We start from the raw sequence: 25573 nt of genomic DNA on the forward strand, positions 1-25573 counted from the left end.
CTATGTATCTCTCTGTTGAACATTTGATGACAATCTAATAGATAAAAATTTGGAAAGGGTTTTCACCCTTGTAAGGTTTTTCCCTATTCTTTGACCAAATCTATGTCTCTATTGTTCTTGGTTGTCTTCTATTGTGCATTTGGTTCACTATTCTATCTACAATTGGTTATTGTTATTGAAGATAATTGGTTAAAGTGATTGCTATTGAAAGAAGAAATTGTTTAAGTAATTGTTACAGCAAAGAACATTAGAAAATTAACATCGTATCAAAGTTGAGGTGTAGACAAACTCAAGGAAACAAAAGCAATCACCCTTTGAAGTTATCTTATCTGTTGCGAAAGATCACTTGACTTGGTCAGGATGTCTACCCCATACTTCAAAATTGAAGAGAAGTTGAATGACTCATCTAACTATGTTGTTTGGAGAGCTAACGTTGATTTGACTTTGGAGAAAAATGATATTTTGGAATATGCTAAAGGAAATGTACCTGAGCCTCTAGAGAATGCTTCTGTTGCTGTCAAGTCCAAGTACAAGAAAGGTGAGGTCAAAGATAAGAAAATTATTATTGATTCGTTGAGAGATCATTTGATTGCTTATGCTGCAACATTGAAGAATTCTAAGGAAATGTATGATAGGTTGGTTGAGATATATGAGCTCAACAACTTGAAACATATTCTTTCCATGAAGAATCGACTCAAGGACATCAAGATGAACAAGGGGGAGACTGTGCAATCATACTTCATGAGGATATCCCAGCTCAAGGATCAATTGTTGTCTGTTGGAGAAATTACATCTGACAGAGACTTGGTTCTAATTTCCCTTAGAGGTCTTCAATCGATTTGGGAGACATTTATTACCACCATTAACAACAATGACAGGTTCCCTTCATTTGATGAACTTCTGGGCAAGTGCACTCAAGAGGAGACTAGGATGATTTCTAGAGGAAGAATTCAAAAGCATGAAGAAGGAGAACCCTCTGCTTTTGTTGCTCAAGACAACAAGAGGAAAGGAAAAGGAAGACCATCTGCCCCTGAATCCCAAGACTTCAATAGAAGATTTAGAAAGGAGAAGCGACAAGTTGAATGCTTCAATTGACACAAGCATGGTCACTATGTTTGAGACTCTCCGGAAAAGAAAGGTGCTCCAACGTCCAACTACAACAATCGTGGCTACACTAACAACAAGTATAACAATAGACGAAGAAGAGATCCTCCTACTGCTCGTGAAGAAGACCATCGTCCTCAAAAAATATCAAGGAAATCATGGTATGATAATAATGCAGTTGCTAATCAATCTGAATATTTTTCTTATTTTTGCCCTTTCTAGTTCCTCTCCTCCGGATTTGTTTGGTCGTTGGTTGGTAGATAGTGGGGCTTCTGGAGTCTAGACACATCACTAGTTATCGAGAAGTTCTCTCAAACCTGGTTGAGATGGAGACAAATTTGAAGATCATTCTTGGGGACAATTCTACTTATCCTGTGAAGGGGTTTGGCATTGTTTCATTTCATTTGGATTGTGATCAAACTATACATCTACAAGATGTTTTATATGTGTCGGGATTGAAAAAGAATCTTGTGTCTATATCTGCCTTGGAAGACAAAGGAATGAAGGTTTCCTTTATAAATGGAAAAGTCCTTACTTGGTCAATGGAATCTCGCTTAAGGGATGCCTTCACTTTGGGATCTAGAATTGAAGGCCTTCATAAAGTTAATGGAAGAACGATCTGAGCATTGGTTCATGATAGTAATCATCAATGTGAATTGTGGCACCAAATATTCGCTCACCTTCATTATGAAGCCTTGCCTAAGGAGAGGAGGATGCTTTTTGGGATGCCCGAGATCCATATAAATCATGATGGAGTTTGTCTGGGATGTGCAAGTGGAAAGAAGACAAGGGGAACATTCCCTTCTAGCAAGAGCAGGACAAATGGAATACTACAACTCATTAAATGTGATCTATGTGGACCCATGCCAGTCACTTCTCTTGGCGGCTACCTATACTACATAATCTTTGTGGATGACTTCCTTGCAAAACATGGATTGTCTTCTTGAAGTACATGGACCAAGCATTTGATATGTGCAAGGACTTCAAGACCCTGATAGAGAATGAAGCAGGGAAGAGGATCAAACTTTTCAAGTCTAATAATGGAGGAGAATTTGTTTCAAATGAGTTCATTGACTTTTGTAATAAAGCAGGAATCAAAAAAGAGACCATTGTACCTTACAACCCTCAACAAAATGGTGTAGCTAAAAGGAAGAACAAGACTATCATGGAAGTTTCCCAAGCCACGTTGCATGATCAAAAGATGTTGAAGTTTATGTGGGGTGAAGTTGCTAATACTACTGTCTATGTTCAAAATAGGACTCCTCATCAAGCCTTGGGTGAAAAGACTCCAGAAGAAGTTTTCACGAGTATGAAGCCCGATGTTAGTCATTTGAGGATCTTTGGCTACCCCATTTACTTTAATGTGTCGAAGGACAAGAGGAACAAGTTGGAAGCTTTAGGAAAGAAAGGTACGTTTGTTGGCTATTGTGAAAATTCTAAAGCTTATAGAATATATGTCCCAGGTCAAATGAGTATAGAGTTTAGCAGGGATGTGACATTTGATGGAGATGTTGCCCTTGGGAAAGCATGGGACAACCCTCCCCCTGCCAATGTTGAAAGAAGTGATGATGACTTGGATATACAAGGAGATTCTCCTATGCCTAATTTGGAGACTGATGTTGTTGATGATCCTATGGAGCCTATGGACCCCTTGGATCGCCCTTCGTGTGATCCTCCTACCAGGAAGAGAGAAGGCTGAAAATTTCTTAGCACTTTGACTAGTGTTGATCACAACACTAAGGCAGCGTTAACCACAAGGTTAACTTTGACTTTGACTTATTTCAAAGGAAAATTTTGTGACTATTTTGACGGAGATTGATTGATGAAAGGAGGCCAAATTCTTTGTTTCCTTGACTGAAATTATCTCGTCACTATGACCATTGACTATTGATTGAAGTGTTGCGGGGGAGCGCGCCCCCCCCTCTCGATCCCGCTCCCAATCCGCGCTCCAGACAGGAGCGACTCGGGAGCGGCTCGGGAGCGCGCTCCCTTAAAAAAAAATTGCGCTCCCTGCTTTTTTTCAATTCGATATAGGGAGCGTCACTCCCGTCGCTCTGGGAGAGGTTTTTATAACCCGGGTTATAAAAATCGCTCCCGGAGCAACGCCCGGAGAAACATGCGGAAAATAAATAAATAAATAAAAAATCGGCGGAAAACAAAAAATAAATAAATTTGTGGAAACAAAATGAGGGAGGGAGGGAGGGAGGGAGGGTTAAATAGACCCTCCCTCATTCATTTCATCATTTTAATGAGAGTGAGAGTGAGGGTGAGAGAGAGGGTGAGAGTGAGAGCAAGAGAGTGAGGAGCAAGGAGAGAGCAAGAGAGAGCAAGGAGCAAGGAGCAAGAGAGTGAGAGAGCAAGAGAAAGCAAGGAGCAAGGGGAGATTGAAGAGCTTGCAAGGGGAGATTGGACGCCAAAGAGGTAGGCTCTACAATATTGAATAGAGTGTCTAGCAATTTTTTTTTTAATGTTCATTCCTAAATAAATAAATAAATTTTTTTCTCTATTTCCCATTCCCATTCCCATTCCATTTTTTTTAATTTTGCAAATTCAAAACTTCAAATTTCAAACATCATGGTTATATTTCTTGGCACTTTCTTCTTCATGGTTCCTTCTTTGGTTATTATGGTGTTGGAGAGTAGAAAAAGGAGGGTTGAAAATGAAGAAGGGGGGCATAGTGGATTTGATGAAAACCCCGGTGAGGAGGAGCTGGAGGAGAGTGAACATGAGTCAACTCAAAAAACTAAACAATACCAAACTCCATTGTGGAAATATGTTAATAGGCCTGAAGCAGGGAAAGGGGGTGGAACCACTAAATTTCATTGTCCCCATTGCAATAATAATTACATAGGTTTATACACCTATGCTAAAAAGCACCTCTGCAGGAAAAGGCCATGGGATGGAGATAAACAAATAGGAATCAAAACTTGTTCAGATGTGTCAGCAGCAGATAGAGCCAAATACATAAGGGAAGAGGAGGAAGCCCAATACAAATCTAAAAAATCAAAGGGTTTCTTTGAACCAAGCTCACAATCACATGCACAAAGAACTCCTTTAGCATCCTCCAAGGCAGTGGATATGGAGGCACAGGGTCACCAAGTTTAAGGCGTAGAAGTATATCAGATTTCCTTGATGAAGGGTGTAGGAATGATGTGGATTCAAAAGTTTACAGGTTTCTCTATGCATGTGGGATACCATTCAATGTTCTTCGCTCACCTTATTGGCATGAAATGGTTTCTGCCATAAATGATGCCCCTAAAGGATACAAGAGCCCTGGGTATGACAAGGCAAGAACCATTGGACTTGATCATGAAAAAGCAAAAATATCACATTCTTTGAATAGAATGACAAGTTCTTGGACTGACCATGGGGTGTCCATTGTATCTGATGGATGGACAAATGTAAAAGGCAAGCCATTGATAAATGTTCTTGTTGTGTCTATTAGCGGTGCCATATTTCTTTCAACGTATGATTACTCAAACAAGTTCAAGACCAACATCAACATTGCAGAAACATTACTTGAAACAATTGAGCGTATTGGGCATACAATGTCATCCAAGTCATCACTGATAATGCTCCTAATTGTAAGGCAGCCGGAGCAATTATTGAGGATAAATACCCCAACATATTTTGGTCTAGGTGTTTGGTTCACATAATGAAACTTTTGATGCATGATATTGTTAGGAAAAAAACGAACAATACAAATGGATTGGTGATTTGTACAAGAGAGGCAAACAAATGATAAAATTTATTACAAATCATAGCAATACCCATGGCCCTTTCCGCAGTCACTCAAGATTGGAGTTGTTGAAGATTGTGACGACTAGATTTGATAGCTATTACCTCACTTTCAAGCGCCTTTTGAAGGTAAGAGAGTCATTAGCTAGCATGGTATCAAGTCCACACTTGCAGGGATTAAAGGAAAGGGCTACAAATGCAGCTGACAAGCAAGGTTTTGAACAGGTGGAGGAGGTCGCTCTTGATGGTATGTTTTGGGCACGTGTGAGGCAAGTATTGGATTTCACCAAACTCATTTATCACATGATTCGGTTTGCAGATATAGATAAACCAGTGATTGGCGAGGTGTATGAGTAGATGGATACCATGTTGTGGCAAATAAAAGATATTGTTCATAACAATAATCCCAACTTGTATAAACTGATTCACGATTGTGTGTGTATACGGTGGGATAAACTTAATGTTCCACCACATTGCTTGGCGTATATCCTTACGCCAAAATACTACTCTACATCTTGGTTGGGCCAACCTGCACCAAGGGGTGGGGTTAGGGTCAAACCCCATATAGATGAAGAGGTATCTACAGGAAATTTGCAACATTAGAAAAGTTGATACCTGACAGGGAGGAATGTGCTAGTGTGCGTCTTGAATTAGGCAGATACTTCAGTGGCACTGGTTTGTTTGGTACCTTTCATGCAATGGAAGATAGAGACAGATTTGATGCTCTCACATGGTGGGAATCATATGGCGACCATGGAATTTTGCCAAAATTGACAAAAAAAGTTCTCTCACAGGTTGTAAATACTTCTTCTACAGAGAGGTGTTGAAGCACCTACAGCTTCATACATAATGTGAAAAGAAACAGACTCAATGAAAACCGGGCAGAAAGCTTGGTTTATGTGCACTACAACTTGAGGTTGTTGAGTCATTACTGTGATCGGGCTTATGAAGATCCAACATATAAAATTTGGGACAACCACCCAGAGGATGATAATTTGGAGGATGGCACTATACATCTTGAAGAACTGGAAGCGGAACTTATGAGAGAGGAAGATGAAGCAACAACCATGCCACCTCCACCATCTAGTAGCAGTGCTCGAGTTCCGAGTCTTGTTCCTTTGTTGTCGCCACCTCCATCTACACCCTCACGTGGAGGGCATGTGCCTTCTGGTTCTGGTCGTCGGTCTGTGCGGGAGGAGACTCCTAGAAGACCACCACGACCTGCTCATACATCAGACACTTCTCGTGGCAACGGCCACATGAAGTAGTAGATAATAGATTTACAGTTTGCTTGTCTTTTCTAGTTTCTATTAGTTTTCATAATTGTTGAGTCTTGACTCTTTCATATCATAATGATATTTTTTGTAAACAATATATCACTGTGACAATTTAAGTTTGAAGTTTGAAGTTGGCAATTATAACTCATTGGTAATGATTTTGAATTATGAATATGATGCTTCATGAAAGTTGTTTCATTTCATTTCATAATTCATTTTATAACATTTCATTTCATGTTAGATATTATTTCTTGTAATGGTTAAAGTTTAAACTTAGCTTACAAGTACAACTTTGGTGATCAATGATGATAAATTTTATATATTGAATTTTCAATTTTGAAAGCTTGAAGTTGAAACTTTAAGATTGATGAATCATGATTCACGAGACCCAATATGTTGTATGTTACTAACTTGTGGACGTGGTTGATGAAGATTGTAACTTCTAAATGATTGATGTTATATGGTTCAATGATCAATCTATGTTTTTTTATGTTTTTAACTTTTTTATATCTAATTCATCATTCTACATGTTTTTGTTGACATATATGTATCAAAATATAAGAAATATAAAATATATATATATATAAATCGCTTCGGGATTCGCTCCCAAACCAGGAGCTTTTGAAAATGTCGCTCCCGCACCTGTTTTCGCTCCCGCTCCCAAGAAACACTGGTTGATTGGTTAGGGTTCCGTTGACTGTTGTTGACTTCGACTGAAAATTGCAAAGCTAAAGTTTGACAAGACTTGACCTTCTTGTTCATATTTGATTGGATATTGGATAGTTAACTTGGTTGGTCAAGGCTTTGACCCTTGACAAACTGTTGATGTACTTGTACTATGTACCTCTCTACTAAACATTTGATGACAATCTAATAGAAAAATAATTTGGAAAGTATTTTCCCCCCTGTGGTGTTTTTCCCTAGTCTTTGCCCAAATCCTTGTGTCCCTATTGTTCTTGGTTGTCTTCTATTGTGCATTTGGTTTACTATTCTATCTACAATTGCTTACTGTTATTGAAGAATGAAGATAATTGGTTAAAGTGATTGCTATTGAAAGAAGAAATTGTCCAAGTGACTGTTACAACATAGTGTAAAAATTACTAGACTCGAAGGAACCCCTACTGCAACAAATTTGAATCTACTTCACCCACTTGATTTTTAAATTACATTCATCAAGTTATTCTTCTGAATATTGAAGAAAATTACTTCTACAGCCTACACTAATTAAATATTTGATCTCATGAAACAGAAAACAGAGCAAAGAACAAGATATATAGCACACACTTATTTTTGGACACAATAGTCCCCGGAAAAACCCAATGCGGGAAAACTGGTGCAACAGTTCTCAGGGTTTATTATTATGCAGGAGAAATATCTGAATACAAATCTAGGATGCTCATCTAGCAATCCTTTACAGAGAAAAATACTGGCAGAAAATTTGAGTGAGTTTTACCTCAATTCACCCGACAGAATTTTGGCTGATCCAGCACAAGACTGTCTAACCCCAACTATTTCTACGTTGGTTCTGCGTAGGCTCTGCGTCAACCCCGCGTCAGCTTCTCTGCCCTCTACGTCAGCTATCCCGACTATTTTGACAGTTCTAGTTGTTCCCAGCAGTTCTAGATTCTGCGTGACAAGCAACTTTTCTGCTCTGCGCTGGCCCTCCTGGCTCTGCGTCAAGACTACGTGGGCCCAGACTTGCCAGCGTCAACTCTCCCGACTAATGTGTTGCCTCTCTGCAAGCTCTCTCCGCCTCTCTGTCAGTATTCTTCGGAAAGTCCTTCTCCCAGATTCTTGTTTCCCCTCTACTGCTAAATGATCACTTAGTTCGAATTTCTCAGCTTCCTAGCCCCAGAAATCAAACTCCAAATCAATTCTCTCTCTCTCTCTCTCGCTCTCTCTGTTTCCAAATGAACCCCAAGCCTCCATTTTATACTTTTCCTGTTGAGTCTTCAACAGCCGAGATTAAGTCTCTAATCAACAGCTAAGATTAAAACATGACTTGATCTGCCTTCTAGATCATTCTCACCCATATTTTGACTAATACCCATTAATATTTTAATTTTCATAAGTTTAGACTTAGGAACCTCATTAAACATATTAATTATTTTAATAAAATACAATCAAGGTGCAATTTCACCAAACTATTTCCGGGTTCTTTAGAACTCATGTGCCTTAGCCTCTCCACCAATTTTCAGGGCTAGATCACTTCCGATACTACCAAAAACTAGCACTCCCTCTTAGCGAGGAACGAGCTCTAGCAACAATGTCCACCTGCATGCTGCTCTATTTCTGAAGCACTACCTTTCTGCACTATTGCTGCCACCAACATTGTGTTGTTGCTACTACTATATTGTTGCCCATGACACTGCCACTGCTAACACTGCATCCGTACTACAACTCAGTTGCTGAGAGAAGCAACTGAAAAACATCTAAAATTCGTTGAACTTTACTGTGTTTAGCATAATACAATGAATGTTGGAATCTGACTGATGTTGATTCTGACCCTCTGAATCTTCTGCGTGGCTGCTGAAATCTTGCACTATGCCAATGCACTGCTGCCAACCTTGCTCTGCACTAATCAGTTTCTTGTCCCCAGCTACTGCATCTGTCCTCCAAACACTCTACTGCATCATCTGACACTAAGTCCATCTGGCTACTGCTGAATCTTGGGCTCCCATAGAAAGGAATTGATCCAAGAGGTGGACTCCTCAAGGATCCTGCCCACATGTAGTCCTCTCAACTACAACTTAATATCGCCCCATCTCCCTCCTACAAAAGTGTGGGCACTCATGGAAAACTCATCCTTGTCAATCTTTGTTGAAGCGGCCTTAGGATCATGTTTCTCATCCTTATCCTTTTCCTTCAAAGGACGCTAGGATGCATAGTGGCCCATCTCGCCACAACTGAAACATTTCACCTTCGAAATGTCCTTCTTTCTCTTTGGCTTTTGTTGTCCCTTCGATGCTAGAGTTGTGTTCTCCTCCTCCTCCTTCGTCTTTGTGCCACTTCCACTGTTGCCATTGAGGTTGACCTTCACTAGGTCCCTCCTTAACTCCTCTTGTTGAAGAGTCGCCCACATCTCCTCCCATGAAGGTAGTTTTTCTCTGCCCAATATGCTTTGGATGAAAACTTGGCTGAGGAGTGGACCCCACTGCAGCAAGTTGGTCTCTAGTATCCTGAAGACGCTAAAGATAGAGGTTCACCCCTTCTCCTTTCTGCATCAAAGTCCGCTGCAACTTCTGTTCAAGGTACATCTTTCGTTGTTCAGAAGAGCCTTCATACAGAGACGACAAGGCTTCCCACCTCTCTCGGGCTATATCCTTGCCCTACAAGTGTGGGACCACATGATCTCGAACTCCATCGAGAATGAGCCTCTTCGCCCTCCCCTACTCGGCCTTGTATTTCTTCCTTGGATCGTTGTCAGCAGGAACAACTATAACACTTTTGACGTAGGCCTCGAGATCATATTCCTCCGAACAGCTAAGATTCTGGTCTTCCATATGACATAGTTGGAAGCTCCTTCCAACTTGTCCTAATCTCTGAGCCCATGTGATGCCATTTGACCCAACTGTCGAACTAACTCCTCTAGTCACTGCTTAGTACTGCTCAACGAGTGAGAAATTTGAACTTTCTGGCGAAAAGTTCTCTGAGGAGAAAATTCCCCTTCTACGTGTCTTCGTTCTTTTCCAATGGATTTCTGCCCCAGCAGAAACTACGCACTTCAGGCACTGCGCTGAGGCATTCTGTCACTCCCTCTGCCTCTACAAACTCACGAACTAGAAATCATACCTCTCTGTCGTCCCACTCAGAGAGAGATTTCCTCAGATCTGCTTCCCAGCAAGGACTGCGCCAGGGTTGCAGGAATCGCCCCCCCCCCTCGGATCCTAACCCGGAACCGCGACCCGTGCGGAAGCGTTCCGGAATCCATAGAGGAATCGCGATTCCGTTTTTAAGGTTGCGCGCTTCCGCATTTTTAAAACGATTCCTGCCAAATGAGGTTGCGCCCCCCCGGAATCGCGCTTCGGCATGCGGTTCGGGCATGAGGTGGCGCCACGCAACCTGCCCGGAAGCGCACGCCACCCGGGCGCAACCCGCACGCAACCCGCGCATATCAATTTTTTTTTTTAATTTCATTTAAAATCTAACTTAACTAAGCATGAGGGGGTGGGTTAGGGGTGGGTTAGGGTCACTTTAGGGTGAGTTTAGAAAAGAATAAAGCCCCCATTCTCTTCTCATTTTCTCACTTTGAGTTTATGAGAGTTGGAGAAGAGAAGAGAGGAGAGGAGAAGAGAAGAGAGGAAAGGAGAGGAGAAGAGAGGAGAAGAGAGGAGAGCTTGGAGGAGTGAAGAAGGAGGAGCTAGGAGAAGGAGGAGGAGCTTGGAGCAAGAGCTTGGAGGACTTCATCTACAAGAGCTAAAGAGGTAAGTTCAAACCCCAAACTCCCTTGTTTTTTTGAAAAAAAAATTGTATTTTTCTCCTCCCTCTCCTACTCTTTCCCATTGTTTCTACTTGCTCCTTTATTTACAGGTTGTCCACCACCTATATCCATATTCCAAGATGGTGTTCTTTTGGCTTCTATGTATCATTCCACTCTTGGTTTTAATGATGGCAAGGGTGAGGAATAGAGGGGAAGAGGAAGGGGATGAACTTGGTCCTAATAGTAGTGACCCAATGTATGATGAGGAGGAAGGGTTTGAAGAGGAAGGGGATGAACTTGAAGAGGACACTGAAGCACAAGATGGGAAAGGTACATCAAATCCCTTGTGGAACTATGTGACCAAACTTGAAGGGGGAAAGGGTGGTGGATCTTACAAATGGATGTGCCCTCATGATTGTCATGGAGGAAAACCATATACGGGTTCATATACCCGTCTGAGGAGGCATCTTTGTGGGGTGCTAGAGAGTGATGAAAAAAAGGGTTCTGTGGGGGTAGCCATTTGCCCAAAAATTTCAAGTGAACAAAGACAAAAATACATCAAAATAGAGATGGCTGCACAACAAAAAAACAAGAAACAAAAAACTCATTCAGAATCAAGTGCAACCTCTAAATTTGGTAGTTGCCCATCTCCTCATGGTACTTCTGCAACCTCTGGAGGTAGAAAAACAATAGGGGATTTCCTTAATGTTGCTGGGAGGGATGATGTGGATGGAAAGGTAGTCCGTTTTCTTTGTGCTTGCGGTGTACCATTCAATGTGCTTCGCTCTCCCTATTGGCATGACATGGTAAAGGCCATCAATGAAGCCCCAAAAGGATACAAGGCCCCCAACTATGAGAAAGCTAGAACAGTGTTATTAGAAAGAGAAAAAGCTAAGGTTCAAAGAGCTTTGACACGTTTTACACATGAGTGGGTGGATTATGGGGTATCCATTGTATCAGATGGGTGGACAAATATTAGAAACCAACATTTGATAAATGTTCTTGGTGTTTCTTCTAAGGGTGCAGTATTTATTGCATGTCATGACTCCTCCTCCATCAGTGCAACTGCACAAAACATTGCAGATCTCCTATTGAAATCAATCAAAGATGTTGGTCCGAATAATGTGGTTCAAGTGATCACAGATAATGCAGCAAATTGTAAGGCAGCAGGAAAAATTATTGAGCGTACTCATCCACACATCTTTTGGTCTGGGTGCCTGGTTCACACATTGAACCTTTTGATGCATGATATTGTGAAACACAAAGAATGTGGGTGGATTGCTGAGGTTTACAGGAAAGGGAAGCAGCTCATTAAATTCATCACAGGGCATACAAGGGTAAACTACTTCTATGGCACTTACTCCAAGTTGCAATTGCTTAAATTGCAAAGACAAGATTTGCTAGTTATTACCTCACCTTTAGGCGGCTAGTGAAGGTGAGACAAGCTTTAACTAATCTGGTGTGTGCTGAAACATGGGATGAAATTAACCAGTGTACAGATGGTGCTACTGCTAATGTAGTCAAGGACACTGTTCTTGACACTTACTTTTGGTCACAGGTTAAATATGTTTTGCAATTCACCAAACCAATTTATTACATGATCAAGTTTGCAGATTCAGATCGACCAGTAATTGGGGAGGTGTATGAGCAAATGGATAGCATGTTGGGGCAGATTAAAGACATTGTTGAGCCTAGAGATACCACCTTGTACAATTATATTCGTGAAGAGGTGGAAAAGCGATGGGATATGCTAAATGTTCCATTGCATGCATTAGCATATGTTTTGACACCTAGGTACTATCATCCATCATGGCTTTCAAAACCAGCACCTGGGGGGGGAAGCAGGAAAAAACCACACCAAGATAAAGAGGTTCACGAAAAATATATGGCTGCATTGAGTAGATTAATCCCTGATAATGAGGAGGCTGCATTGGTACGGAGACAGGTGAGCAACTATACGCTCAACACTGGTCCATTTGGGAGCATGCATTCAATTGAAGATCGAGAGCATTTTTCTGCTCTTGAGTGGTGGAACATGCATGGAGGGCCTACTCCACTTCTACAGAGTTTGGCATTGCGGGTGCTATCACAGGTGGTAAACACTTCTTCTGCAGAGAGGTGTTGGAGCTCTTATTCTTTCATCCACAATGTTAAAAGGAACAGGTTGAGTTTAGACCGGGCAGAGAGCTTGGTTTATGTTCATTACAACTTGCGATTGTTGTCCCATTACTGTGAAGATGCAAAGTCTAATAAAGACTTGTTGACTTGGGACAAGCATCCAGAGGAGCCCAATTTGGAGGATGGAGTGTTGCAACTAGAGCAATTAGAGGATGCTCTTATCCAGGTATGTCCATTGTGGTATGAATTTTCCAATTTTCCCTTATAAAGCATTTCTCTAATTCATGTTTTTAATTTTTTTGTTAACTAGTGTTTTTTTTTTTTGCATGAATTTTTTGAGCGATTCTAGGATGATGATGACCGTGTTGATATGCCACCACCCCCACCCCCATCTGGTCCTAGGTTCCATGGTTCAACACCAACAGCAGCGGGTTCTTCTTCATCAGTTCCAGTGCCACGACTTACACAGGGACCATTTTCTTCATTGCCACCACGTGGAGGCACGCCATCACGTTCTATTCGTGGTGGAAGGAGGAGAGATTAGTAGATATATTCACAATCTACTTCTTTTTGTCATAGTCTATAGATTACTCATTAGACTTGTAGACTTGTGAATTTGAATTTTGAACCTTTTTGGCTTGGCGGTGACCAAGTGACATATTTTGTAAACATTATTATTTGAATTTTGGACATGACAAATGTTGACAGTTGCTCACTTGCTAGATAAATCATAATATGCTCTATGTTTTATGTTTTATAATATGCTTAAATGTTTTATGTTTTATAATATGCTTAAAAATTTGATGTATGTTTGTAATAGCTAGAATATAGATGATTGTTGTACATACTAGTAACTACAATGGAATCATGGATGCCATATCTATCTTGATTTATGCAAAAATATGCATGTTTTCATGTCTTCTACAATTAATTTGGTATTTGGGATGTTTGTTTTGAGTATAAATGCAAAAAAATATATAAAAATATATATATATATAGCAGACGCTTCCGCGGACGCTTCGCTCCCTAGATTTTTGGAAAATGACGCTTCCGCGCTTCGCGCTTCCGCTTCGCTCCCGCTTCGTGCAACATTGGACTGCGCAATCCCTTCAAGCGGATTTGAATTGTTGCCAAATGCAGTTATTATCCTCTCTACTCAGCATTGGATTTGCTCTTCCTGTTTCAAAATCAATGCTCTGATACCATGTGAAAAATCCTAGACTCGAAGGAACCCCTACTGCAGCAAATCTAAATCTACTTCACCTACTTGATTTTTAAATTACATTCATCAAGTTATTCTTCTGAATATTGAAGCAAATTACTTCTGCAGCCTACACTAATTAAATATTTGATCTCATGCAACTAGAAAACAGAGCAAGGAACAAGATACATAGGACAAGTTTATTTTTGGACACAACTGTCCCTGGAAAAACTCAATGTAGGAAAACCGATGCAGCAATTCTGAGGGTTTATTATTATGTAGGAGAAATATCTGAATACAAATCTAGGATGCTCATTTAGCAATCCTTTACAGAGAAAATTACTGGTGGAAAATCTGAGTGAGTTTTACCTCACTTCGCCCGACAAAATTCCAGTTGATCCGACACAAGACTGGCTAACCCTGGCTATTTTTGCTTTGGCTCTACGTAGGCTCTACGTCAGCTTCTCTTCCCTCTACGTCAGCTATCTCGGCTATTCCGGCAATTCCGATTGTTCCCAGTAGTTCTAGATTCTGTGTGACAAGCAACTTTTCTGCTCTGCGCTGGCCCTCCTAGCTCTGCATCAGGATTGCGTCGGCCCAGAATCGCCCAGCGTCAACACTCCCGGCTACTGTGCTGCCTCTCTGCAAGCTCTCTTTGCCTCTCTGTCAGTATTCTTCGAAAAGTCTTTCTCCCAGATTCTCACTGCCCCTCTGCTGCTGAATGATCACTTAGTTTGAATTTCTCAACTTCCTAGCCCCAAAAAACGAACTCCAGATCAATTCTCTCTCTCTCTCTCTGTTTCCAAATGAACCCCAACCTCCATTTTATACTTTTCTTGTTGAATCTTCAACGGTCGAGATTAAGTCTCTAATCAACGGCTAAGATTAAAACATGACTTGATCTGCCTTCTAGATCATTCTCACCCATATTTTGATTAATACCCATTAATATTTTAATTTTCCTAAGTTTAGACTTAGGAACCTCATTAAAAATATTAATTATTTTAATAAAATACAATCAGGGTGGAATTTCACCAAACGGTTTTGGGTTTCTTTAGAACTCATGTGCCTTAGCCTCTCCACCAATTCTCAAGGCTAGAGTACTTTTGATGCTACCAAAAACTAACACATAGAACATTGGAAAATTAACATGAAGGGAGTCATTCCAGAGCCAGAGAGATCTGAGGAGAAAGCCAAGCACAAGAAGAAGTCAAGGAATATCTCTTTGTCTTCACTCTTTTAGGCACTATTGGCAGTGACGTTTGGTCGGTGGACAGCAGTGCTTCTAGGCACATAATAGTTTTTGGGATTCTCTCTCAAAATTGAGAGAGAAGGAAGGCTATACAAACAGATGGGACAACCAACCTAGACATTGGTGCCCAAGAAGAAAAAGAAGGATATGTCAAAAGTTAAGTGCTTCATCTGTCAAAATTTTGGACACTATGCCCCCCAGTGTCCTGAGAAGAAAAGGATGGAACAGCAACATCCATCAACAACCAATGTTAATCATGATGATGATGAGCATCCACCTAAGAAGAAGTCAAAGGAATTCTTTCTTTAGGATCTACTTTCAGTAATGTTTGTTGACAAGGCATATGACAGGTTTCTAAGACTCTTTTACAGATTTGTGAAAGAGGAAGCTAACAATTCTCTACAATCCTCGGATCAAGAAATAAGTAATTTATATTATTCTCCCTTGATTATTATTATTATAATTATTTTCTAGGTCAACCTCTTGTCCTTGTATTTTTTGCTTGGTTATAATTTTTCTTCCATGGCCTCCTAAGTGGAGTTTCGCAAAAAGGAAAATTTGTGGAGACTACGAATGCAATGATTCATGCAGTGGATGGCAACATAGATAAGTACAAAGCAAAATTTGTGGCAAGAGGGTTCTCCTAGAAAGAGGGAATGGACTATGAGGAGTTCTTTTCTCCAGTCACTAGATGGTCAGGTTCTTATATGGCCTAACGCCTCGAGCATAGACTCAGCAAGAGTGATTGATGTTCCAAAGGGAGGATTGTAGAGATGGTTAGGACATTCAAACCGTGCCAAATGACCAAAAGAGTTTCCAGTTCCAAGGAAGCAGACAGTCAAGTAGAGTGGAAGGAGCAGTCTTCCAAGTGGATGACATGGGTTGAGAATGTCGAACTAGATGCTCAAAGACGGGAGGACTCTAGGAGAAGTATGCCTTTTATGAGGGGACTGTTGTCACCCAAATTGTACACATGGATGCGACAACGCTCAGGGCAAGGGTTGTCACTTTGATCCCGACCCTCTCCGTTTAAGTTGTCTCCCTACAGCAGGCTAAGGGGGGTAGTCCCTATGGATGAAACAATGAGTTTAGGAGACACAACTAAATGGCCTAGCAACTTGGTTGAAGATGATTGGCAAGTTTAATTATTTTAGCACAACTTGATTAGATTTATTGAAATTATTAGTTTAGGAGTCAAATTACTTGCACAATATAGATTAATTTCCAAGTTACTGGATGAACAGTTGCTGCTAGGATGAAAGCTATCCTATATGAGATGCGACACCTAGAACTAAGTGAAATGCAAACTCTTGGTTAATTTTAGATTCAATGATTATTCTAAGTGAATCATTTCTTTCAATTGTTTTGAAGTTGGTCTCAAATGTAGGTTGTCGAGAGAAACCCAAGGGAAGAAAGCTATGGCTTTATTAATGATACCTCCCTTGGAGTTCTAGCCACCCAAATGCCTTCGACGTTGCAAGGACTATGGCCTTGACGACTACAAGTTCATCGTGTTAACCACAAGTGAGGGTCTAAACTTTGGAAGCTGGGTGAAAAAGGTGGTCCTATCTTCTTTCAACCATGCTTATGCTTGGAGGTAAATTAATTAATGCACAACATATCCTAGGATGAAGTGCAAGTTACGAGTGATTGCCTTAAATGAGAATATCAAATGGCCTCTTGAGTACTTTAAGTTGAATGATTAGATGCTTATGATGTTCAATACAAGAGCATAAACAAAGTACTTAGAGAGCAATATTAGGAACAATCTCAATTAAAACAATGTGCTAATGAAACAAGATCACTAGAGTGCCAAATAGAAATCACTTCAAGATCTCAAAAAATAACAAGTGCTCTCAATAAATAACCAATGAGAAGCAAGGAGCACCAAATTAATGAATCCTTTACACTTGATATGCAAATTAGGAACCAAAGGAAACAATGCCAATAAAACAAGATTAGCTATAGGATTATTCAATTGAGATCACAATATTACTCAAAGAAGATGATATCACAAGATTATTACAAGATCACAACATTGTTAAAGATAATGCTCTTAATTAGCAACCAATTCCTTATGTTACTTATCAATTAGAAGCAACAGGTTACAAAAGTATTCTAATCACTTTACAAGAGCATTAGCAAATAAGTGACATCAATAGCATTAGCTTTCACAATGAACCAATACAATGCCAATGTCAAGTTAATTAGAGCACAACCTTCTTTGGGATGAGATTACCAACAGTGACTTCTAGAAGTGAAATGCACTATGCAAATGCCAAAAATGCAAGAGGATGAAATGATGCAAGATGAACAATGATATTTTATGTTTATCAATCAGCCCAACACAAGACACCAAAGAACTATAAGAGCAGTCCACTTATCATTTGCAAATGAGGACAAAATGCAAGATAGGAAAACCTTAAGCTATGAAAATGAATTCTTATGACTTTGGAGCACTTATTAAGGTATTTCCTTACTGTTGTAGCATGTATATCAGACTCAGAAAATTATAAATCAGACCTCCAAAATTAATTAGAACACCATAGAAGCAATGCCACAAAAGCATAAATATTCATTTATCAATTATGCAATGATTATAGGCTTATGTGAGAGTGATTTAGGGCTTCTTTAGGATGTTTAGATTAGATTTATGCCACTGTAAGTATGATGCTTCAGATCTGATTGCAAAACAGTGAGGAGAAAGAGGGTAGAAGAGCCAAACCCTTAGGCCTATAGGCCTAGTTTGATGACTAGTTGACCTTCCAATGGACTAGAACTTCTTCAAACACCTGCAACACAACTTGTTAGCCTGTAATTAAATGGATCAGCCTTCTTATGGCTGAAACTAGGGCCTTCGTGGCTGGTTGATGGATTGTTGAGCTACTTTAGGCCTTGAAACCCTTGCCAAAGAGGCTAGTAAGTCTGCAAAACAAATAGTTAGCAAGGAAAACCCAAGATTTATGGCTCAAAATGATAGAAATCAATTACAAACAATTGCCAAACTTACCCTAGGCCTGCAACCACAAATATTAGTGTCAAATTTAATGTCAAAACCCCACAAATATGCCAAAAAATGAAGAATGATGGGGAGAAAATGCCCAATAAGGGTTGTGGCTAAGGGAAAACCCCCTCTAGGAGTTGCGGCTAGGCCAAAATGGCCTAAAAACACCCACGGCACCCCTTCAAGTGAACTCAACCCCCTGCAAACACCAAATTTTAGTGAGAAAAACACTACGAAAGGCCTCACAAGGCTAGCGGCTTCCTTCTTTTGGCTGAGCATTGAGTTTCTAGGATGTTGGGAAGGCTAGATCTTACCCTTAAGGGCCTAGATCAACCTTTCTTTCTTCAAGAGCTTGATTTCTCACCTGCAAAATGAAAAAAATGGGGAACCCAAAATATCCAATATATATAAAAATTTCAAATTCAAAACCCCAAACGCCAAATGTTATACAAAATAAAAAAATGGGTTACATTTAAAATACAAGGGTTAAAAAAATTATTTACAAAATAAAATTTGCCCTTATTAGCATGTAAATTTTGTTGTAGCACAAGAGAGAGATTTAAATTTTTTGAGAGATTTTAAAATGAATGATGTATGTAAATGGATCACCGGCCAAAACCCTTTTGCAAAGTACCCTTAAAAATGAAAGCTCAGAATCAAACACGGTCGATTCTTTTCCACAGTCTATGAACTTGGTTTTACCAAGGGCTAGCGTACTTGTAGATCTCTCTTCAAACTTAAAAGATGAATTGTTAAATCATGAGAGATCTAGATCTACGGGTGTAGATCTAAACCCAACACCTAAGGCAAGATACCTGTACCAATAGATGTTTTGTCTTGCAGCAAATGAAATAACAATTTATGAAGCGCATATAATATAGAGCATGAAAAATTTACTAGCACATACCACAGATCAGCAAATAGAAGAACACCATGAAATTGAAACCCCAAAGTCTTTCTATTATGAGAAATACAATTCCAGCAGAGCAAGGCTCAGTACATGCATTACAGATTACATCATCCAAAGATGAGATGAGGAGCTTGATAGCTTCCTTATATAGAAAATGAGAGAAGAAAACCCCTCCAAGTGGAAATAATGGCTAGTTGGCTTGATCCTCATCAAAATAATCTCATCTGTTGATCTTCCTTTGAAAATAACTTGATCTCCACCATTGACTTTTTATTTTTGAGGAAAATTCGAATTTCTCTTAAAACCTCTTTTTTATTAATCCAAAAAAAAATATTTTGGACTAATATCCTCAAAAATTTCACTTTGACTTAACCACCAAGGTCCAAGGGTCATATTTTTTTTTCCCTTGGCGGAGGACCTCCAAAAATTAATTATTTTTTGACTCACAAATTTTTTTATTATTTTCCACTTGGAGAGAATTTATTTTCTCTCAAATTATTTTTTGATTCAAAATTAATTAATTTTTTGGCTTAGGATTTTAATTTAATTTTGCTAGAAAAATTAATTAATTGACTCTAGAGGGGATTAATTATTTTTTCCACCCTCAAATACTTTAGCCATGGTGTCTAACTATGAGTAACTATGCACTAAAATATTTTTTACATCAAGATATTACAATTTAATTCAACCCTTAGAAGGGAAATACACATTTAGACATAGACCCTCAAGACACTACCCAATTCTGCGACACAATATGATCTAGTATGAAAATACGAATAGAATCGATAAACACTAAGACTCGCCTAAGACCTTGCCAAAGAATTACACCCTAGCTTTGGGGTTATAACTGGGAGAAAAACTCTGCCAATTATCTATCTTTACAAACACACATAATTTGGGGAGGTTAAAAAACTCCCTGGGATGAAACCCTTTGAGAAGAATCATAGGCTTACCTAGGTGTTATTACATGGCTTAATGGTCATACTAGAATCATTTACAATAAACTTGTAGAACTTGGTTTTACAATGACAACATTAATGTTGAATGATGACTTTGATCTTTGAAAAAATTTGTCTACGGCTTTGTACTCTGCTTCTTGGACTATTGACAAAGTGTGGTCAACATGGACCAGGTCAAACATTCGGATATGCTTCAATGACAGAGGGAGCAACAATGGCAGAGGGGGCAACTAGGATTCCCACACGAGCATTTGCTTCAGTGTTAGAGGGAGCACCTAGTCAAGGTGACCAGAAAGCAGTTATGTTGATGGATCCAATGAAGAAGGCTAGCTAGTTTATGGTTGAGCCAAGTCATGCAGCGAAGCATGTGTTGAGGAACCTTCGTGGTACAATTGCATATGGCTTGAGATATGTCTCAAGTGGTGAAGTGAGGGTGCATGGATTAGGCCAAGAGTGCAGAAGACAAAAAGCGTGCCTCGGGGCCCTATAGATAACAAATTTACCATAATAACATAGCAACATTTCAACAAAAACCCAACATTTAGTAATATGGCACAATAGAAACCCTACTTTAAACATTCAACATGCAAAATATCAACGATAAGACAATAAAATTACAAAACTCTCCACAAAAGGCACTTCTTTCAATCCCAAAATAACATCTCCATGCAAAATCACATCCACAAGAAAGCCACACCAATAAAGATCAACAAATGCCCATGGTAGCGAAAAGGACTAGCTTGCACTCTCTTATAGAGGAAAATAATGTAAGTGTGATGATCAACAAATGAAATGAGGGGAGTCTATTTATATGAGACTCATCCCACTCATTTCTACAATAATACAAGTAAAAATCCCTAATTACAAGTTTACTCTAATTATTCTACAGGAAAGAGGCTACAAGCCAACCTCATAGCTCAAAAATATAACAAAAGACACCAAAAATCCCACAAGTGTGGGAGAAAATGCCTCCTCCACTATGAAATCATCCTCCAAATGAGCTCTAGATGCCACAAGTAATTGTCAAGTGGGCTAACAAGTGCTCTGCACTCCAACATGTAGCTCCTAGATCATGATCATGCCTCTAAAGTCCCTCTATACCAAGACATCGTCTCCATGGTGCCCAATGTCACCCTCTAAAAGACAAGACGAGTGATGCGGAGCTCTCCAACTCAAGCGTTGGGGCTCCAAAGTGATGTGCAAGCCCTCCCCTGTCATCCCAAGGATGACCATCATCATTCAGGCTCTAAAAAAAGTAATGCCCATCAAACAGTGTTAAGGCCAGCATGGGGACATCTTGGGTCCACTAGGAAAAGCATCAATATCTCCAATGCCAAGATTCATCGGCTCAATGTTTCAGCATTTGGGGGTACCTGAAAGTCAAGCATCATGTGGGGTGATCGAGTTCAACATTTTGCTCCAGAGAGGCAACATTGCATCAACAAGGTCATACTATCTATTTAGAATGGGTAAAACAACCTCTGCAATGTTGCTGAAAAAGAGGATCACCATCTCTTAAGAGGTCTTTGCTGTTGTGATGAAACCACCTCACAAAACCCTCTTAAAATCGAGTGAAAATCAACAATCATTACGTACAATCACCATAGATGCATCATAAGTATGAATTATTTCTTCATTGTGGTTGGTGACGATCCACTCATTGTTAGAAACCCGGACAATACTGAGAGAGGGGTGAATAAATATTTTAGGAATTTTAAAATTTTCTTTCACTAGTAAAGAATACTAGGACACCAATAAATACTTTAGCAACAATTCATATCAGCATCACAAGAATCAACATAAGAAGCACAAAATATCACACATAGATTCTTCAAACTTTTTCTTCAATTTAATTCACAAAGGAAAGCTTCTACTTGTTGTTACAAAGTTCTCTAGCTGCAACCAAAAGGAAGTTACTACTCCCTAATTTATCAACTACAAATGAAAGGAGCTACAACCCCTAGTTTATCAACTACCACTGAAAGGAGATACAACCCCTAGTCTATCAGCTACCTCCTTGATTCATCTTTCATACCATTTTCAAACTCAAATCATGAAGGCCACTTCCTTTCATCAAACAAATAAAATGACCTCAATTACTCACCCCAAACACCATAAAATCACCTTCAACAATCTCTAATTACTAATCAAACCACCATACACATATCCCTTTTTTTTTCACACGCATCTCTTTTTTCTTGCAAATTCGCTTCCGCTTATATAGAATTTGAGATGATAATTTTAGTTATTGAACTTTTACTTATTTCATCTCTTTTTCTTGCATGAATATTTGTTTTTGCTTATCTACCACTTATGCCAAGTCCTCTAAATGTGGTCTTTAAGTCTTCTAACTCTTCTCTCCTATTTCTTTAAGAAAACCTAAGTTAAATTGTCCAAATTTGCAATTCTTGAACTTTTACAAGTTTTAGCATAACTTTTATAAATTTGGCATACCGCCAGATTTGGCAAAATCATCAAATATACCACCAACTTTGTCCATGTTGTTGCTAAAAATTCTCCAACTACTGGGGTCCTTCGCTGACTCCTGGAGCGCTTGTTCTTTAGCACTTTCACCATGTGACTTGGAGTTGTGACCAAGCTGCTACTATGTCGGGCATTGAATGAGGTCAGAGCGCTATCAATTTTTTCTTTCCCAGCCAATTACTTGACTCTCGATTGGAACTTTCCAATTTTGACCCTGAAGCGAATTTCAACGCAGGTCGAGACGACGAAGATCGGCCTGTACTCCCTGTTGTGCATGGGTAATTGCATCCAACCGTTTGAAGAACCGACTCGTCCAGAGTCTTGACCTCCAACTATATTTCTTTGTATTTTTGCAAAAATCAATTACATAGAAAAATTTCACCAAACACGACCTCTGGCCTAGATGCCACATCATTCTTTCGTCATTTGTGCCATGTGGCAGCGTCTCAATGGTGCCACGTGTCGCTCGGATTTGGCCCACTTAGATACTTAAAAATGTTGAATCTACATGCCATGTGTCAAGCTCTGATTGGGCCACGTCATGTTGACGTCATCATCCACACGTGTCTCCACCTGTGCGTCCACGTCTTGTACTCTCTATCCCTCTGTCCTTTCCGACTTACCTCAATACCCTGTCACCTATGTTGCCCACATTTATGTTGCGCCCAACCATTCCGCTGACTTTGGAAAAACACCAAAACTAACACTAAATTGACTCTACCACCATATTTAGTTGCAACCTTTGATTTTATGCCTTGGCACCTTTGACTAACAATAACTTATGCTCCAGGAGGCTATTTGCAAACTTTTATATACCACTGGAAAGCTCTTTTAGAGTTGTTAATTTTAGGTATGTTCTATGCTAGAGCAATTTATTTCAATTTTCACAGTCAGCTCAATATCTTTTCCAGATTAGCAATCACATCAGCATTAAAGTAAACTGCAGATAGAACATAAATATAAATCGCAGAAGACAAGCCAAGACAAGAGAACACAAGATGTGGCGCTAGCCAGGGACAAACCCCAATGTGGGGAAACACTTGATCAATTCTTCTTTTATGTTCTTCAAAGTTCAGCAGAGAGAGAGAGATAGTACATTTACAACAGAAGTCAACACTTTGACTTATCTAGATCTGAGCATAGATCATCTCCTATAACGATGATACATGAGATCAGTTGAAGACATTCTGCTTCCACTAATTCTCCAAGATGACGGCTTCACCTATAGTAGTGTTGCATTTCGTCCATTTGCTGCACCTTACCGTGTAGCACCATGCTGTACCATCACAGTGTTGGACCTTGATGACTGAGCTGCTCTCATCTGCTCTCATCATCATGCTGCCCATTATGTTGCATCTTCCATCATCATGCAGCCCTGTTCATCATCATGCTGCTCCTTACTTACCATGCCCATTATGTTGCATCTTGTTGTCTCATTACTGATCATGCTGCCCTTTACATCATCATGTAGTCTTACTGATCATGTTGTCCTTTACATCATTATGCAGTCTCATCACTAATCATGTTGCCCTTTACATTATTATGTAGTCTTACTGATCATGCTGCCCTTTACATCATTATGTAGCCTTACTGATCATGCTGCCCTTTACATCATTATGCAGTCTCATCACTGATCATACTGCCCTTTACTAACATGCCCATCATCTCAATGCTGTACCAAAATATCACTGAGTTGTTCTCATTGATCCAAGAGAGGTTCCAGCACTGTTAGTGCAACCCTCTTGCCCCTTGAATAGCTTATCCTTGAGGCTGCACCACTTGTCAAATCCATGTTGTCTAAGGTATGACAGCACTTTAGTCACCATGAATCTATACTTAAGTCTGTAATATGTAACAACGTTTATCCACGCTGTCACCTACAACAAAACTGCGCATTAGGCGTCTCTATTGACAGGGCTGTTTGGACAGCGTATAAGTGCCTCCATTAATGACTGCGTTTAGGACTGTTTGGACAACGTATAAGTGGCTCCATTAATGACTGCGTTTAGGGCTGTTTGGACAGCGTATAAGTGCCTCCATTAATGACTGCGTTTAGGGCTGTTTGGACAGTGTATAAAGTGTCATATGAACAGCGTATAAAGGTATCACATGAACAGCGTATAAAATGTCACCATGACTGCGTATGAATGTCTTCATGAACTTCGTGTAAGGAGTCTCTCTGCCCTGCGTATAAATGTCTTCAAGAACAGCATATATTATGTCTTCAAGAACTGCGTTGGATCATCTAGGGCATCATCTGCGGTTAGGGCTTCATGCTAGACCAACGTATGCTCTTTTGTGTCTCTCCTTCACCAAAATCCCAAAGACATGGAGAGGAGGAGATCACATGAAGAGGATGTGTGTGTCCAAATGACTTCAAGCCCTCTCCTATTTATATTAAAACGTAGATGATGAATAGACATGTCTATTGGGCTTCTAAGCCTACTCAAGTTGCTGGCCGACTTGACAATTTTTTTTATAACATAAATAAATTCATATCTTCATAAATACTTATCGGAATCGGATGATCTTAAGATCAATCATACACCTCTCGATGAGAGGGATCCAATAAAAATGTCAGTTGCCATAAATAAGATGACCCACATGGAGTTTGCCCCTAGTTGCCAATTTTAACATCTATCCATCTAAGTACCTTTCTAAAAGCACTTGAGATGATCTTAACTGGAAATGGCTTCAAAATCTTTGTGCCTTTATCAATCTTCTTGCACCCATCAAAGCCTTTGCCATACTTGAGCTGATCTTGTTCCTTGACCATTCTGCTTGCAACCATCTGCCTTTGCCATCATATTTTGCCTTTGCCATCATTGACAACATATTTCTGACACTCATTCTTGTACTATATGTAGATGATTTGTCCCATTACCAAATGTCTTTCTTTGGCCTCAAATGCTAGAAGAGTTTCAACACACTACTCTTAGGATCACCCATCCAAAAGCCCTTTCAACCTCGAATCTAGGAAAGTTTCAATGCACTACTCTCAAGATCTTCTTAGGATCACCCAACCATGTCCTCTCAGCCTAGGGAGGTCCTCGAGATATCATCAAGCTTTACATCAATGTAATGACCCACCTATAGCTATAAATAA

The 25573-nt window shown here is 39.8% G+C and overlaps 1 protein-coding gene across 2 annotated transcripts in view; it reads right to left on the reverse strand.

Annotated features, from left to right (window-relative positions):
* LOC149227062 (Prefoldin chaperone subunit family protein) overlaps nucleotides 1-25573 on the reverse strand; it is a 339403-nt gene that overhangs the window by 170026 nt on the left and 143804 nt on the right. The gene's annotated exons all lie outside the window — the stretch shown is intronic.

The sequence above is a fragment of the Pinus tabuliformis genome, chromosome J (genome assembly GCF_031772625.1).
Source record: "Pinus tabuliformis cultivar Carrire ecotype Pingquan chromosome J, CPIR1, whole genome shotgun sequence".
Classification (NCBI taxonomy): Eukaryota; Viridiplantae; Streptophyta; class Pinopsida; order Pinales; family Pinaceae; genus Pinus; species Pinus tabuliformis.